This window comes from Daktulosphaira vitifoliae, unplaced genomic scaffold (genome assembly GCF_025091365.1).
Source record: "Daktulosphaira vitifoliae isolate Bord-2020 unplaced genomic scaffold, ASM2509136v1 Scaffold_5, whole genome shotgun sequence".
In the NCBI taxonomy this organism is placed as follows: Eukaryota; Metazoa; Arthropoda; class Insecta; order Hemiptera; family Phylloxeridae; genus Daktulosphaira; species Daktulosphaira vitifoliae.
In genome coordinates, this window is record NW_026099576.1 from 19,456,921 (window position 1) to 19,474,255 (window position 17,335).

General features: G+C 22.1%; 1 protein-coding gene across 3 annotated transcripts in view; it reads left to right on the top strand.

Annotated features, from left to right (window-relative positions):
* Positions 1-265: 265 nt before the first annotated feature.
* LOC126907629 (QRFP-like peptide receptor) overlaps positions 266-17,335 on the top strand; it is a 93,105-nt gene continuing 76,035 nt past the window's right edge. For 2 of the 3 annotated variants that reach the window (XM_050689049.1, XM_050689051.1), the window contains exon 1: positions 266-425. The gene's annotated coding sequence lies outside the window, so the exon portion shown is untranslated. Of the gene's footprint in view, positions 426-3,472; positions 3,656-17,335 lie in introns of those variants that run through there. The other variant, XM_050689050.1, reaches the window with a different exon arrangement.

The window sequence follows — 17,335 nt, forward strand, 5'->3', positions numbered from 1 at the left end:
AGAATGTTAAAGATGTGTTGTTTCTTTTGCTATTATTACTTTAATGAAAAAAACATGAGATTTTTGCTACATTATTTATTTATACACGTGGATGACCACTACAGTAGCTATAATCAAAAGAGACGAAATATTAATACGGTGTTTTTTACTTTATGGTTATCGTTGTTGTTGCCACTCTATAAGAGACAAGCATGTACGACATAACCTTCAAGGGGTTGCAGCGCCGCGTGGAACAACAAAATGTGAGCAGTCAACTATTGCCATTCCGACAGAACGGTTACCGCGAGTGATACACACATAAGATTACTCAGATTTAGCGTATTCACTATTATATAATTTTTTTAAGAGACCCTTTGCTATTTGTCAAGTATTGACAGTTTTATCATGTAATCGGATTTGCAAAACCACATTTGTAATGGTTGACGGTAAGTGTTTAATAATCAATACTTCGACATATTTGGATTCCATTATTAATAAAATTAACCACAAATACAATCTTAGTTTTTGTTTAGTACTCTAAATTAAAAAAAAATAAAGCTTGTTTAACTTGAAAAAAATTACATATTCAAATATTTATCAAAAAAAAATTTCTGAGTCAAAAAAAAAATTGAATTTTCTACATGGTTTTTGTGTCTTAATCATAGCACAACTTGAACAAAACTCTTCAAAAGTTTATTTTTATTTTAAAAAGTTTTTCATCTAATTTTTCTAGACTTTCAGATCCTTTCGAAATCCCTATTAATTACACCTAAGATACTGGAAACATATGACCTATGAATTTTTCACGAATTATGAACGTTCAATTATATGAGAAACTTAATTTAAAAAACAACGATAACATACAAAATCAAAATAATATTCTGATAATTATGACCCACTCCAATTTTTATAAAATCTCAATTTTTGATAACACAAAGTTTTGTGTTATATAAAGATATTTCAATAATCAAATTTCGTTGAAAATCGAATACAAGTTTAAATATTAAAACGTTATCATTTTTTATTTATGAACTATCATTTAGATATTATAATTAAATCATATAAAAATTATGAAGTATGTTATTTATTCTGAAAATAAATAAAACTACTATAATTTGACCATTTCAAAGGGAGTTTATAGGATAGTCGTTGAATATTATTAAAAAATATTTATTTATCTTAGAATTTTATACATGCATTATTTAAGAATTAAATTATTGAAAGAAAAAGTTAATTAATTTTTTTTATAAACAAAAATATAAAGTAATTACAAATCAGAGAAATAATTACACTATTCTTAAGAGAATTTTAGTTCATAGAAACTTGTTTTTTTTTTAATTTTTTTGTCGTCAATTATCATGCTGAATATTTAGTAAATAGAATGATTGAAAAAAAATTTGTGATTTTTATTTTTTTTTAGTTTTTACTTATTTACTTTATGTGTCAAATGTTAGTTTTTCTCAAATTTATATCAATATTCCTAAAAATAATATCATTAAATATTAATGATCTAAACTGATCATTAATTTTAAATGATGGTTAAACTATCTAGTCAAAAACTAACTGTACTCCATTGTATTATAAAAAGGGATTGTTTCAAAATTTTTGTTATAAATAAATTACATAATAATCAATTTTTAATTTTTTTAAATAACGTTATTAAAAACAATACATTCAAAAATGATAAATATAGGTAAACAATAACGGTATTCATTATATGTATTAACAAAAAACGGAAAAATTCCAGAGAAATACGAACAATTAAGGACATTAATTAATTCAGTACATATTTGAAAAAGAAACATTTTTTGCGGTAAATTTTTAAGATTTTATTGTTATTAAATATTGGCAATTTTTTTTTAACTTACTACATATAGTATTATGATAGCTCAACAATTATCTTCTATTACTGTTATTGTTTTTTAAGAGCAGTTTAGATACTGTAAATTAATCCGTATTAATCGTTTTCTTACTTGTATCAGTGATAATTCAAATAATAACTTATAAATTTACTCAGTTTGTACAAAGCTTTGCATTGTTCAAATTTAGCAAATGGTTTTCATTGTGGCAACATTTTGTTCTCTGAGAAACCCTTTCAGGTTTATCTGCCATCCTATTAAATAGCCATCGATTTATCAGAAGATTTACATGGTATCTTCATAAATCTAGTAGGTACTTCAGATAATACTAATAATTACAATGGTATGTTTCTAATAGTAAGTAAATGGTTCTTAATCTTAATATTCACTTGGTTTAACATTCGTTGTAACAAGCGGTTTATAGATGATTAAAAGTAGTTTTATGTGGTTACATTCAATATCTAGTCTATTACAACTAACTAGAACAATAGTATTATTAAGTTAATATAATTATGGTTTATTTATAGTTGGTTTTAAATTTATAAGACCAATTTAATATTATTATAGTTATAATTTGAAATAATTGACCTAGAATTTATCTTGCAGTATTTAATGCTTACTGTGCTGGATCCCTTGGGTCTTTAAAGAATATGTGCACGACATGAAAAAAACCCAGAATTGTGTCGATCATGCTGAAATTATACTTGTAAATTTTAACTATAATGTTTTATCCTTATGTTCTATCATTATGGGTTTCCATTTATCTGAAGGACAATATGTATAAATCGTTTTGCGTACGAAACAATGGATGGATTTAACTGTACTTGTCGACAAGATGAGTAATTAGTATATTATCCATTATAATATACACATCATTTATCGTTTTCATAAGTTTCGGTTCATATTACTACTTACATTATTAATTGTCCACTGCAATATATTAAAAACTTTTAAGATGTTGTTGGTACATTATTATTCAACGTGGTATAACTTTTCTCTAGTTATATATTATTAATACTCATTTTTAAAAAATAATCACTTTTGATTAAGTATATGTAAATAAAATAAAAATAAGGATAAATATAAAAAACTAAAAATATTTTCGACAATAAAAGTTGATTTGATAGTATACACATTTAATGCCAATTCCGAGATCAACTAATATTATTATGCGTTGTTTAATAATTCTATTAAGTATACGCTTAACTCAATGGTTTGTTATTTAATTAAATCGCACTTTTATTTTAATTTAAATTTATCTTACAAAGGTACATAGATACCATGGAATAATTCGTAACATAAACAATACGTTATTTGATTTTGCAAAATGTTGTGTAACATATATTGACGGTGATGAATGCGAATAAAAATGTTAGAATTATTTATTTTGCAAGATAATCATACATATAGAGATTGATCCTCTATAAATTCATTTTTTCATGTCATACTCAATCACAAGGGTAACCCATAATTCTCTTAAAGCTTATGGATGAACTAAAATTCTCCAATGTTTTTTTGAGGTATGTTTAATATTTTATTACAACAATCATATGATTATATTTTACATCTTTTATTTTAATAAGAAAGTAAGTACGGTAGCAAGGAATTATAATTTCAGTGGTTTTTCTTTACCTGTTATTTAGAATGTTAATTAGTATTTAGTAAAATATACCCTTTGTTAAAAAAATTTAATAGTACGAAAATCTAATCTAGGTGTAAATATCTGTGGTCCAGTTTACGTCCTACGATTTACATCTGATTTAATAAAGTGGAAAGCTAAACGGGAGTTTTTTTTATCCCATCACATTCCATTTAAGGTACGTTTTACTATTATCAAGAAGTCAACCATTGTTAAAACTCTCATGGTTATCTATTCAAGAGCTAAAATCAGCAAGGGTAGCTTATTTTTATAATTTATAGGGTATTAGAATAAGATTGTACTTAGAAAAAATATCTAAAAATTTTAGCTTTTATTTGTATTTGAAAAATTATTGGTTTTATATGTCGTGATTCTATTCTTTTATCCATATGAAAACTTCACGCCTACCAACCAGTTTTGCTCAACGATACGTCAAAAGATCATAAATCGTTTATAATAATTGTTACATAATTCCCAAAATAAAGGAAAAAGCCCCAAAAAATTATTCAAATGTTATAAAATCTACGATATTAATATATTTAATTTCATTTAACTTTAAAATATTTTTTTAAACTAGACGGAAAATACTATATTTTTATTGACAATATTTTAGACCTTGCTGACGAAACTATTTTTTTGGAAATATAAATCTTAACCAAGTATGGAGCTCGCCTTAAACATCATTTCAAATATTTTTTCATTTCATTTTTTGATAATGTCCCAAAAAGTTACGTCCTCTAATTTAAATAATATAAATACTTTGAGATGAAAAAAAAAACACTCTTAAATTTAATTTGTAAGATTTATCGGCCAATTAGTCCAAAAATTATTTAATTTTTGGTATAAATGGACGACTTTAAAGTGTTTTGCATAATACCAGAACATCTACATTATTCACAATTAAATCAAATTTTTTTAATGTACTATGATATTAAAAAAAAAATCCGTTTTGTCAATTTCACTTCTATGAATAATTGGTCACTAAAGTAAAAATTTGACAAATTTTGCTATAAATGTTTAAAAAAATTATAATTCTTAATGAAATTTTCATAATTTATACAAAAGACAACTAACATTCTATTGGTAGGCATTTTATAAACATTTAAACAAACTGCAAATAAATGTGATGTTTGAATGAAGTAATAACGCAAAGAACATATTTTTTATTCAAATATTAATAATTAGGTCTACGTTCTTTAAATCTAAACCAAATCAAATATTATATTATTTACTTTAAGACAAATAAAAGAAAATTGTTTTTATAACATTTCTTCTTTAAATAATAAGCAGCCAAAGCTAAAGTTTGCAAAATTTCCGTTAATATTTTTCACAATTTCTTCAAATTTCAACCTAGAGTTTTAGATTTTTGTAATTTTTTTTAATTAAATTATATTTTCTCTTTACAAAAAATAAAAATTGTCATTAGTTTCCAAGAAAATGAAGGTACTATCCTTAATAAATAGCTCTGTATATTTGAATTTATAACCCTGAAATTATAAATTATAAACACTGTGTAATCTGTATATATTAGAATTTAATTTCTTATATTATATTTATGCACTCATAATTATTTTACAATAATAAAGTAATAAAAAAATATATTACCAAAAATAAAATTTACTGATTCAAGTAGTCTTGATGACTTCAAAGATGACTTTTGTTAAAATATCAATTTAAATTAAAATGAATGTATATCTTAGAACTAAAATTTATTTAAAATGTTATATTTAAAAACTGTATTATATATAAAATCTAAGGATGTAATAACTTAATTAATCAAATAGACATACTTAAATATTTATGATTTATTTTTGGAATAGAACAACCAGTAGTGCTTGTATAAAGACTAAACCGTTGTATAAATTTAATGTTCATATTAGAGAGAGAAGACGTGAATCTTTTTAATTCTCATGTATCTAGTAGGTTTATTTGAATTACCTTGTTTTATGTGATCGTATCACATAGACTTACTAAATTAAATTTGTGAAGGCTATTAAAAAGGTGTTCATAGCATTAAAACTTTGACTTTTGAATTCATCATAAATTAATACTATGCAAATCTCTTGTACAATATTTTCATTGGATTAATTTTTGGAAGAAGGCAAATTTTAACAACATATATTTTGAAAAGAAAATAAGCCTTACAAAATAATTTCATAATATTCTCTTAATACACAATCTAGTTAACATTATAATATAAACTATTATAAAATTAAATACTTGAATTAAAATATATTTTAAATCATTTGATTTTCTTTGCAGTGTAATTGATTAATGAAATAAGATACTTACTTTTTTAAACAGTATAAATGATTAGGCTTGCAAAATTATTTAGAAGACTAAAGAGTTAATTAAAACTTTGATATTTACTTATTATTAAATTAAGTACACTATTGAAATATATTTAATCAGTGATCGTACAATGTACGACTTAATTTTGATTCCATATTCAAGTTTAATTACTAAACCGCTGAGGTCAAAAAAATCATGGTATTAAATTATACAAATAAAGATTAAAACACTTTATATTTTAAAAACATCTTCTTCAAAAAATTATTTTTGTATAATGAAATACTAATGATTATTTTTGAATTCATACTTAAAATATAATTTAAGTATAAATTTTTTTTACAAAAGAATTCTCTTATGTTAATTTTTGAAATGTGTAGATAATATGATATCAAACTATAGATTATTCTAAATTTAGGAGTTAAAATAAATGAAGTTAAGTAAATTTAGGATTAATAAGGCTTTAAACATATTTTTTTATCAATAATCGTCGTACAACTTAAAGTTCAAATATGTATTTAACCTGCCAGTAATATAATTTAGTATCTAAATGTTATTTTGAGGATAACTATAGTATAATTTTAAAAACCAACAATAGTAATGCTATAAAATCTATAAGTACAATCCAATAATAATTGAAGTAGGCCTTAATTTTGGAAACTTGATTAAATTACAGTGATAAGCTGTTACGTTGGTCAACGCGAATATATTTTTTCATAAAAATACCAATTTTATCTACATTAAAAATATTCGTTAATATTGGTTAAAACAATACTGATAAATAAAAAGACAATGATTTGTATAATAATTTATGATGGATACTGTACAAAATATAATGACAGTTGCGATAATTTCCTTGAATGGGTTAATGATGATAAATTAAAAAAATTTATCATCTGGATATTGTAAACAGCTTTATATGGAAATTTTTGAATTGAAATTAGATAATGTACAAGTAAACACCAAATTCAAAACTATCTAAACAGTTGTTCGACATATTAATGATACGTAAATTATAGTTAAAATGTAATAACATTGAATATAAAAAAATATATTTTGAAATAATAAATAATATAAATAATTTTTAGTATCATATAAAAATATATTGAATGCATGTCAGATATAGAATGAGATTGTCAATTTAATTTAGGTAGGCACACTTTTAGTTTAAAGCAATATACCATCTATTTAAATAGAGACCAAATGTCATTTAAAAATATTTTCTCAGAAATGTTGTCAACTACATTACTTGAATTGTTTATTATATTTACTAAACATATTTTCACCAAGTAAATTATTACAAATTATTATACAAGGAAATACTCAATTGAATTTTTTTTGTTTGTGAAAAATATTTTTAAAAGCCAAATGGCCTATTCATATCGCAATCAATTAAAATTGTTCAGAAAAAATATTGTTTTCATTTTTTTTTATTCGCATATTGTGTTTTGAAAATATTGGCTCGTTTGTATAATTTTTGTGAATTTATACAAAAAATTATAACTTAATTATTTACAAAGTAATTTTTATTTGAAGATTACACAGCTTTAATTATTATTTTTGTATACAAAACCAATTAAAATTGTATTCCCTACACGAAAATTAGATGAACTTGTTTAGCCTTAAAAATATGCTGTGGATATTTTTTACATGTGACGCAAATTATTATATTAAAATAAATCTAAAAATTATTTCTTTGATGTGGTTTTTCAATAATGTGTACTTTGAAATGATAAATTTTTCAGATACAGTTTAATAAATAAACAAATTTAAAATAACTATAAAACTATTACAGTGAATTTGTACAGTAACAATTACATTATTACATATTATTATATATTTACAATTTATACATTCAAACATCGTGAAAAATTAAAGTAAAGTATTCGTTTGTTAACTCATTAATTTAAGCTAATTTTCTTTTTATTTATTAATCTTTTTTTTCAAAAATGTTCAAATATATTATTATTTTCAGTAAGTAAGAAGACGTATATCTATTGTCTCATTATTTGTAACAATTGACCTGTTTCTTTACTTACTGAAAACCCTGTATATGATATCATGTATTATATAAATTTGATGTTTGTTTTTGTTTGTAGTTCCAAACTGTTAAAAACTTTTCATTGTGAAAAAATTTGAATTGGGAAATGCAATTTTTTTAAAAAGATTTATGGAAAATAGCTCAATATTAATGTTATATTAATATATAATATTTATTCAAAATCATTATTATAATCTTGAAGACTTATTCAAATTCTAACTATACCAATCGTTTAATTTTTAAATTAAAAAGGTTNAGACTTACTTATTCAAATTCTAACTATACCAATCGTTTAATTTTTAAATTAAAAAGGTTTATTAAAAATAATAAGAACACAAAACCAATTCATATAAATAAAGCCGAAAATAGTTAAAGTTAATTTTATTCTAAGGTATAGCAAAATACTGTCAAGAGTAATTCGATATTTAATTTTTAATATCTAGTTAAAAGTTGCTTGTTTTAATTAAATTTTTGTCCAAAGTCGAGTCAAAGGTTCTCGTTGTTATAATTAAATTAGCTATTGTTCGAAATATACGTACTAAAAAAATTAAAGTTAAGCCTCAACCATTTAATTGCCTTAATATTACAATTAATATAAAATTAAACATATTAATCTCATTGTATAATTTAACAAGTTTTTTATCGATATGAAATAATAAACATAATTACTTAACTACATCAGAATATAAATTCAAGCTTATTTGTTAATATTTATGTTAAGAAAACGTTAAATAATAATCCTGTTATTAAAGATCGTAGTAATTGAGCATTTGGATTGGAGAAACGCAGTACTTTAAACAGCTTCTATATTTCAAATAAAGAGTGATTATTGTTTCGTAAATAATGAATCGAGTTCAGATTTCTTGGTTAGCTTAGACATCACGACTATTAATTATTTGTCCTCAGGAAATCAATAACCCTACACTCCATTAGTCTTTTACATTTTATTCATACAACTCATCTATTTGTGAGTTGTAAAAATCACAAACTTTTCAATTTGAAATTTTGAGCTATTAAAAAATATATTAATAGTCAAAATTATTTTATTTTTATAACTTATTTAATTGACTATTTACTATATTTTTATGCTAAAAATTATCCACTTTTTAAGTGCTTAAATAATGTTTATTTTATTATTGTACTAAAAATGTTCAAGCTAAAAAAAATTATTCACAAATACAAAATCTTTTTGGAAATAAATTTTCAATACGGGTAACTATTTAAAAATTTAATAAAAAAGAAAAAAAATACAGAATTTTATCGAAAAAAAGCCAAAAATTTATTCTCCTGAGTTTGAATATTAAGCGCTTTTTTGTTCGCTTAAATTGGATTTTTCATAAAAAAAAATTCCGTTTCAAAAAAAAATGGTATACTAATATTAGTCTTATATTTGAATTAAAACATACATCAATTTCTATTATTTTTTGTTGTGGTTAAGATAGTTGTAAACTTTACTTCAAAGTAAACTTGTTATTTAAGAACTCAAATATAGTTTATACACAAATAGAAGTGATAGAAGTTCTGTTTTCTTTTACGTTTAACTAAATTATCTAAAAATACAAACTAAGTGAGTTTGAGGATGGTTCAAGTTTGTTAATCTAACTGAAATATTGTGTTTACAATGCAGTTTGAAAATGTTAGATAGTTTACCATCATAAATAATGTATAAATATTTATTTATAAGGATTTTAGCGCTATCAAAAACTTTCCTAATGAATCACAAACTGTTTTCTTACACTTAATTTTAATTTAAATAACAACTACAGTTAATCAATATATTTTGATAAAAGATGGTAAAAATTGACAGTATATTTTTTACACAAATTTTCCAGACTAATAATAGATAAATTCACATAAAAATATCAAATTTATAATTTTTATTGAATTAAATTAAAAATTTTCTGCATTAAAAAAATATATATATTCTTATATTGTACTTAGGTATCAAATAAATATTACATTTGTGTATTAAAAGTAGACATATTATATAAAGTACAATTAAAATAAATATTGAGTATGTTGAACTAATTAAACTTAGATAGTTAATCGAAAAGTTTGCACTAAATGATATGTCCAGGTTAGTCGTTAAACTAATTTGATAAAAAATATATTTACATAAACGAATAAATGTAATAGAACGTGGGATAAGTTGTGCTGCCATTGTTAGCATTTAAATATATTTGAGTTTATGATGGTATACGTCATTATCACACATACATCATCACACCTCAAATCTGCAAGTGTTTAAAGTGTCAACTTGTAAAAGCCTATTCAAATAGACTGTAACAACCATTTTGTAGAACGAAATTTTGTCAATTCAGTACTTGCAAACAAACAAAAACAAACATAGTAAAGCATTTGACGTTTAATAGAACAAAAAAAAAAATGATAGAAATATAATTTTAAACAATACTTGGTTTTTACAAATATATCATTAGATAATGGTTTAAATTACTGAAAAATTAAATATACCAAAATATTTTATTTAGAATATTATGAATACATTTTTCTAAATATAATTCTGAATAGTAAATACATTTTTGTAAAAATGCCTTTTTGATGTTAAAATGTTCGTTATTTCTTTAAGGTTATTTTTTAATTATTTACAAGTTTTATTTTACAAAATAAAAATATCTGTACTAAAAAAATGGTGATCACAAATTGGATAGTTTTTGTGAGAATGATATCAAGTCAAATATATCATATCAAGGATTATGCATAAATTTTAGTGAATAATTTATGTTAATTTTGATAGCATAATTATGTTTGTCGACAAATTATATGGCATCAGACTCATATTCAAAAACTATAGAATAATTTTTTTATGATTAACAATGAAACAAAACAGCTAAACTAAATTTAAATAATGTTTTCTATGTTATGGTATTCAAAAAAATTTGATATAGTCTTTATAAATATTTTACTAAAAATATTACACTTGCACTTACAGTTCTAAAATTGAATTTAAAATTAAAAATACTCTCATATATTAACTACATAAATTTTTTCTTGCCATTATCTATTTTAATAGAATACATAAAATTAATATTCTTTATATCAAAATATGAATTTTATAAAAATTCATATAAATATTTTTATTTCTATTAGATAAAATATTATATATCGAATGATACGATGATTGTTTATTATTATAAATACATACTGATGACCAAAATATCCATAGGATCTCGTCGATAACATATATGTATATATGTCTTTATGAAAATGGTAAATGAGTTAGAAAAGGGTTTGAAATTATTCTCGGGGGTATAAACAAATTCAAAGAATGTAGCAGATAAACTGATTCATCTAAAAAGACCATTGAGTATGTAACATTTTTCATGAACTAAGATTAATGTACAGAATTTTAAAATAATATCAAAGTTAAAATATTAAAATTTCGTTTAATTTAATATTGATATTATGACTACCGCATTTTTATTTGTTTAAGGATTTTATAAAATAAGTTTATTATTTTTTATTATTATTGTTATTTTTTTTTTTATAACACTTTGGATGTATATTTAATTCAAAATTATTTTTAAATAATTAGAAGCACTCTTTTGATATTACTACAACAATATAATATAAGAAGAATAAAATATTGTTATATTGACAAACTGACTTAATATAGTTTAGACATTATGATTAGTCCACTAGAACAATTAATGTTCCCTAAAAATAAAAAAAATATTTTTACATGAATAGTAGTAATATAAAAAAAAGAGAGTTAAAAACTAACTTTTTTTTTATATACTAGTCAATAAATAAAATATATTATGATAAATAACGTTCACGATAAATGGAATAGTTCAATATTTTCCTTCTACATCATAATATATACCCACAATAATCAGAAGGAACACTCAGAAATAATTATCTATGATAAATATTCCTACAAATTTTATTTAAACAAATAATTCGTACTTACATTCATATAATTTAAAATTAATAGGATGCATTTATTAATTATTGTATTTTTTAACAATTAAGTTATTTCTACAGAAACATTTTTAAGTATATAATACTATTAGTCTTAAAATTTTTTTTTTAATTTTAATCCTTCATTATTTTCATTTTAAAATAAATAATTCACAAAAATATTTTCTATGTGCATTTTTGATTCTTTATTATAGAATAGTAAACTCACACTGGCCGTTGACAACTATCCAAAGTTTCTTTTTGTAATCCGCGACTGACACTACACAATATACTCTATAACTCCCTATGAGATTACAGGTTTTTGATAGCAGAAACTTGGGTGACTAATCTCACTCATAAATTTGTTTGTTGAAATGTTTGCGCTATAACATAAATTGGTTTTATCCTGTCTGCAATTGTTTTTTAACGTATATTTTTATAAAGAAATATCATTTATTTCTACTGTTTGACCATTAAATAAAAATCATGCTAGATATCGAACTTCAAATAAAAACGTCATTAATACTCAGTTGTTAAAGTAACGCATAACTATTTAAAAGTATGATAATGAAAAATGATAACATAAACTTTATGTTTAATTGTATACTGTCATATAATTATCAATTTGATGAAGACTTCTGTCGAAATTAGATTTTTTTTGTTTTGAATAAAAAATAATATTAATATGATAGTCTCTATAATCAATTATAAATTTGTTTTTTGTATGATTAAAATAATTAAGATATATTATGGATTACGTGAATGTAGGTTAAGTGACATTTTAGTACATCAATGTTCTGTTAACCCTTTAAGTAAAGTAGTTTACAACTTTGTACAAATTTACAATAAAATCAAAATGATGGAATGGAAAAGTTATTCGTGTAAATTACGTTCGTACTTGAAGATTGATTACAAGAAGTAACTAAAATTTTTTGATGGATTGAAAATAATAACACTTTTTTATGGAAAATATAGTTTTTAGTAGATCTCTAAAATTATACTTAGACTGAAATGTTTGTATTTTTTTCATTTTACGTTGAAATTCTAATAACACTTCTAAAAAGAATTCTGTGTAAATTTTAAGTTCACTCACTTGAAGACAGTTAAGTTATAAACCCAAAAATATGCTCATGCATTATTAATATTACTTACTACAAATTTATATATATAATAATAAGTAATAATTTATATATATATATATATATATGCGTGTATTATTAATACAATTTATATAATATAAAATACAACTATCGTATAATAACAAACGCACTGTGTAGAAACAGTTCATACCTAAAGCATCTAATGAAACTAAGATGAAAAATAATCACAGTTATTAAAGTAAAATCTCGACACACACGTCTGGGAATTCTGTACTTTAAATACTATATTTTTATTAAAAAATAACCTTATTTTATCGAAGATTCTTCCAAGTAATCATAGTTAATTATCGTTTAACTTTGTACACTGATATATGCATTGTGCTAATTAGTGACATAAACTCAGTAAGTCTTATGATAATTTATATGAAACTTATACGTTTTAATATGTTTATGATTATATACTGAAGAAAACATTTTAAGGCTTAAAAGAAAAAAGATAAATTTGAATATTATTTAGTAAGATCCTGTTTCAAAAAAAAAAAAAAATGTATTAATTTCAAAATGTAAAAAACTATTATTAAAACTAAAAACTAGGCAATTTAAAGAACTATACGTGTTAATATTTGTTTTACAACTCTGATTTTATTGGGTAATGCAATAATAAAAATCATATTAAAAACATCAAAAACACATCTAAAAAAATACGTAAAGTAATTTTAAGTGAAAATTTATTATGACTATAATTGTTAAAATGAAAAATATCACTGAGGTAATAAACTTGTTTTCATTTATATTTTTATTATGTTATGTAGATTTATAATTATTTGAAACCCGATGAAGCTCTTTTATGAATATAGAATATTTATATTTGTATAAAAAACGTTCATTGTAATAGAAGTTTTACATTTATTACATAAGATATTGGTTATAAAAATAATGTTAGTCTTTTATTCACAGAGAAAATATGTTGTGTATAATTACTGTACAATTTTAAATTGTATTACAGAAAAATAAAAATTGATAAATTTTAAGAAATTAATATCTAGAATAAAAAAGAACTTTAAAAATATTTAATATTTATAATAATAAATGAGTTATTGATACTTTTTATATTGAATAAACAATTATAATCGCTTTCTTTTGATGAAATTTTCTATATAAATTTTATTTCTAAAATATTGATATTTAGGTACTGTATAGCATTAGCCCTTTCAACCTTTATGCGAAGATTGGTTTAGCACTCTATAAAAAAAACATATGATTATTTTATGAAGAAATAAAAAAAAAGGGTTTATTAAAACATAGTATCTATCAGCTAAAACTTTAAAACTATAGTTAATTTATAATAGATTTACTATGACATTGTAAAATTTTTCACTTCTATTAGTGAAATTAGTATATACACCTATGATCTGAATGAACATTGACGTTAGTATTGATATAGTCATTCGTATATTTTTACGTTAAATAATATTGAGTTTCTTTGTTCAAAAACACAATATTTGAAAAAAAAAAATTGATTTTAATAAACTTAATTGATAAAAAATATTATGTTAAACTTGACTTTCAGATATAGTAAAACTTAAATTATTATATTAGTAAATTAAGTGCTTAATAGAATATACTTTAAGAATTTTACAATTTAGTTTTTTTCCTTATATTGATAGCAATGTATAATATAATCACGGTTTTTAGTAAACAAAAGAACTGACAATCATTAATTTGAAAATATTTGAAGTATTAAATTAAAAACTATTTCAGCAGAACTGTCATAGTTTTGTAATAATAGTGTAAGCATTGAAATAAGTTTAAAAAAGAAACGCATTATGAAACCAATATTAAAAATTCAAAATAACATTACAATACACTTAGTATAAATTTTTAAAAGATTATAATCTATTTATTTTTTCATTATTAATTCTTATTTTTAATTTTAGCTGATAATAATTAATGAAATTGAAGTAAATTTAGTTAATAAAGATTTAAATCGTTATCTAGTATAGAATTATAAGAAAATAATTAGATAAATATTTTATTCGTACATAATGATGAATAGGGTATAGAATTATATGTATTTATAAATTTTACAAAGTTATTTAAACAAGTTTTTATTAATTGATTTGAAAACTTAGTAATGTATTGTTATCGAAGTTATAATTTTTTTTGTGGGGGGCTAGGGGTTTATCTCTTCTAAAAAATATTCCTATTATATTATGTTACTATAAAGTTATATAAAATTTGAACAAAGTGGCTCAAACTTAATTTATAAATGAATATAATACCAGATCACTTAATGATGAGTATGAATGAACAAAAATAAATTTTGAACTGTAAAATTAAAAAAATATTGTTATACATTTTTTTCTCTACAAGCATTAAGAAGTTTTATGGTCTTGGTTTGTCTCTAAACAAAAAAATTAAGAAAATTAATAAACAAATTACTTTGAATTTTTCGTCGTTATTATGATGAAATGTTTTAATTTAAATTTGATTAATGAACTTTTTTTCGATTTTTACAACGCATTAAAGGCTACTGCGACGTCTTCCAAAGAGGAGGTTTCTTAACTTTTATATTCCAAGATAAATGATTAGTTCGTAGCTGTAAAGAGGGATGGTGACTTCAATTATTGAACTGATTTTTCGTTCAACAAATAGAGACGGTGGTGACCTAGTCTCGAACCCGTGACAGTGCGTGTCAGTTACTGTCATGTACCGACTTGGGCACTCTGTCCCTTATTAGACGTTATTATTTGATTAATCTTTATTCTAAAGTAATAAGATAAAAAAAAATACACTATTTTTGTAAATTTTTAGCTGATTAGATTATCCACTATTTTTTTTATAAAAATAGACTTAAATTAAATATGTTTTACTGAACTTACTATGCTAGAATTAAAGTTATAAACTAAGTAGCTTTGAATATAAAAAAATTTTTTATTGAATTACTAATATATGTATATATTATTAATTAGGATTAGCAACAAATGTACAATAGTAAAAAAAAAAAATTGTAAAACATATTCAATAAAAGTTTTTCTATTAAAAGATATTTACTATGGAATTTTTATTTTATCGTTTTCCTATTTCCTAAGAGAAAAAAGAGTGTATATACTTATGAGCTACTTTATTGGATTATTTTCTTATTACTTTTAACTATTTATAATAAAATTCATATAATAACTATCTTTAAATGATTAAATAACATTTATTCAAACTGAGTAAAAAAAATTAAATAAAGGTGAGACATTTATTTTCTCATAATTTCGAATATGGAAGAAAATAATTTGCAAATTATAAATCAATTTGATTTGGTTATTCGTCATTTTAACTAGTTGTTGAAATATAGAACAGAACCTTTTTAATTTTACTATTATGACTAATGTACCCTACACAAATTTGTACAGTATTATTTAGTTATAAAGTTATTTATAAATATAAATTTTAAACATTTAACACTTTCAATAGTTATAAAATTGTGTAAAAATCTTTAATATTATTAACAATATTAATTATATAAAACGTTATAATTATAATGTTTTATAAACGATTTTTCTTTACCCCAATATAACCGCATTAAAGCACTTTTCTAATAGTTGTATATCTAACATATATCATAATAAGGCAAAAAGTATTTAAGTATAAGTATCAGAAGATTTAGTTAGAAGAAGACCATAAATCTCTATATTTAAATGAATATATTTTCCTAACTTATCTAGGGAATTTCCTAACAAACTTAAATCCTGAGCAACACTTAAATGGTAACATAGGACAGGCAAAACTAATTTAATTTCATTAGATATATGTATATGGTCAGTTTTTAAATCAGTTGTGGCATAAACCGGGATATCATTGAATTAGCAATTTTCTTTGAGTACTTTAAGTAAAGTTCATAAAGCAACTAAAGCAATATTTTTGGAAACTGCCACTTGACCAATGACTTAAAAAGGAAATTGTTATGTACTGAATACTACCATCAAGATAAGAATCTGAACAGTAAGAAATATTTTCAATGTCACTGTTACAGTCATCAATACTAATAAGAATCTCTAAATCGTATAAAATATGGGTAAATAATGTCACGGAACAATTTTTAACAATATTGTTCAAGCAATGGTTTAAATTCTCTGAAGGTTAATGTATGAGTCATTACACTTAATAATACATACGCTTCAGAAAAAAATACTAAAATTAATAAAAAATACATTTGATAACAATAATGGATAACGGTTATTCCCACCATCAAAGTGTTCCGTTAACATATCTCTACCATGCACCTGATTTTGTATGATGGTGGTTATCATATTAACAATGAAGCATCACAAGTAATTTACACCAACAGAATTTTCTTTTATAATTTTATAGTAAAATAAGTAAAAAAAGGATATTTTTTAATTGCATACATTTTTTGATTTATTAATTATTGTTTTTTTAATTCATCTTTTATATCTTTACGGGTGTCAACTTTACTTTTTTAAGTGACAACATACATATTTAACTAGCTTATAAA